This window comes from Coturnix japonica, unplaced genomic scaffold (genome assembly GCF_054131305.1).
Source record: "Coturnix japonica strain WE unplaced genomic scaffold, WE-NBRP24 Scf050, whole genome shotgun sequence".
NCBI classification, from domain to species: domain Eukaryota; kingdom Metazoa; phylum Chordata; class Aves; order Galliformes; family Phasianidae; genus Coturnix; species Coturnix japonica.
The window spans coordinates 17,501-20,000 of record NW_028188953.1 but is presented as its reverse complement, the minus strand read 5'-3'; positions in this window follow the sequence as shown (position 1 = coordinate 20,000).

The window sequence follows — 2,500 nt, the reverse complement described above, 5'->3', positions numbered from 1 at the left end:
GAGCCGCACAGGCAGCGACCCCTAGCCGCCGCCGCCGAGCACCACGGCCCGCTCGGAGCCGGGTAGACCGTGCCGACCTAGTCGAGCCGCATGGGCAGCGACGCCTAGCCGCCGACGCCGAGCACCACGGCCCGCTCGGAGCCGGGTAGACCGTGCCGACCTAGCCGAGCCGCATGGGCAGCGACGCCTAGCCGCCGCCGCCGAGCACCACGGCCCGCTCGGAGCCGGGTAGACCGTGCCGACCTAGCCGAGCCGCATGGGCAGCGACGCCTAGCCGCCGACGCCGTGCCCCCCCCCCCCCCTCTTCCGCCCCCCCCCGCCCCCCTCTTCCGCCCTCCCCCGCCCCCCTCTTCCCCCCCCCCCCCCTCCTCCCCCCCCTCCACCCCCCCCCCCCCGGAGACGCTCGGAGCCGGGTACACAGTGCCGGCGCAGCGGAGCAGCCACAAGAGCGGCACTTGGCCACTTCCGCGGAACGTCCGAGCCGAGCTGAGTCCGCCTGGAGAGGCTGGACCGTGCCGCCGCGGCTCAGATCGCCCGACTCCGCCGAGGAGCGTCCGAGCCGAGCGGAACCCGCCGGGAGCGGTTGGACCGTGCCGGCGCACTCGAGCCGCCGCGGCTCAGATCGCCGGACGCCGCCGAGGAACGTCCGAGCCGAGCGGAGCCCGCCGGGAGAGGCTGGACCGTGCCGGCGCACCCGAGCCTCCGCGGCTGAGACCCCCCGGACGCCGCCGCGGAACGTCCGAGCCGAGCCGAGCCCGCCGAGAGCGGTTGGACCGTGCCGGCGCACTCGAGCCGCCGCGGCTCAGATCGCCCGACTCCGCCCAGGAGCGTCCGAGCCGAGCGGAACCCGCCGGGAGCGGTTGGACCGTGCCGGCGCACTCGAGCCGCCGCGGCTCAGATCGCCGGACGCCGACGAGGAAAGTCCGTGCCGAGCGGAGCCCGCAGGGAGGGGCTGTGCAGTGCCGGCGCACTCTTCCGCCGCGGCTGAGACCCCCCGGACACCACCGAGGAACGTCCGAACCGAACGGAGCCCGCCGGGAGAGGCTGGACCGTGCCGGCGCACACGAGCCTCCGCGCTGGCCAGCGGTCGCTGCACGTCCGGCTCGAGTTGGTCGGCACGGTCTACCCGGCTCCGAGCGGACCGAAGCTCATGCGGCGGCGGCCAGGGGTCGCTGAGCGGCGGCCGGCTCACGTCGGCACGGTCTACCCTGCTCCGCCGCGGACGCTAGAGGTCGCTGACGGACGGGCTGGCAGACGTGCAGCGACACCTAGCGACCGCCGCCGAGCCCTCGCGCACGCACGGAGCAGGGTAGACCGTGCCGACCTAGTCGAGCCGCATAGGCAGCGACCTCTAGCAGCCGCCGCCGAGCACCACGGCCCGCTCGGAGCCGGGTAGACCGTGCCGACCTAGTCGAGCCGCATAGGCAGCGACCTCTAGCAGCCGCCGCCGAGCACCACGGCCCGCTCGGAGCCGGGTAGACCGTGCCGACCTAGTCGAGCCGCATAGGCAGCGACCTCTAGCAGCCGCCGCCGAGCACCACGGCCCGCTCGGAGCCGGGTAGACCGTGCCGACCTAGTCGAGCCGCATAGGCAGCGACCGCTAGCAGCCGCCGCCGAGCACCACGGCCCGCTCGGAGCCGGGTAGACCGTGCCGGAGCACCGGAGGCGCCACGGAGCCGCCACTCGGCCGCAGCCGCGGAACGACCAGGGTGCACGTATGAGCCGGCCGCTGTTCGCCGGGTCGGGGCGCACCCGGGCTTCTCGGTTCGGCCTTGCTTGAAGCTGGCCGTCCCGCCACCGCCACCGCGGTTTTGCCCTTTTGTCTGCGTGTTTGTTTGTTCGTCCGTTCGTTCGTACTTTGGTCCGTTCGATTGTTTGTCCGTGCCCCCACGCGCCCTCTCGGTTTTATTATTTTCCGTTTGTTTGTTTGTTTGTTTGTTTGTTTGTTTTTCTCGTGGGTTCTTCTTTGCTTTCCCCTTTTTTAGATTTTGGAAAAGCCGCCCCGCCCCCCCCCGCCTCCCCGGCTCTGCAGGAAGAGCGTGGGCGCGTGCGCGGGCCCCGCCCACCAAGGTCCGTTCGGGCCGGATATCCGGACTGCGGGCAGGCCGCGTGGCGAGGGATGGCGAAAGAGCGGCGGGAAGACGGCAGCGGCGAGAGGTGGGCCGGCGGGAGGCGGCCGCGTCCCCCGCGGGGTTCGCGCCTAGCCTCTCTCCCAGCCGGCAGATGAGGTGGAACGGTACGTGGGATTTTCGGCGGGAGGAGGAGGTGGTGGCGGTGGTGGCGGTGGGGCTGGGGGGTGGCGAGGCGTTTTGGCGGGCTCCGGTCGCCGAGTCGAGCCGCCATTGGGCCGAGCCGTCAGGAGCACCCCGGCGGAAAAAGGAAAGAAAAGAAAAAAACCAAACGGGCCAATCGGGTCCAAACAAATAACCGAGCGAGTGACCGACCGACCAAACAAAAAAAAAAAAAAACAAAAACAAAGACAAACAAACAAATAAAAAAA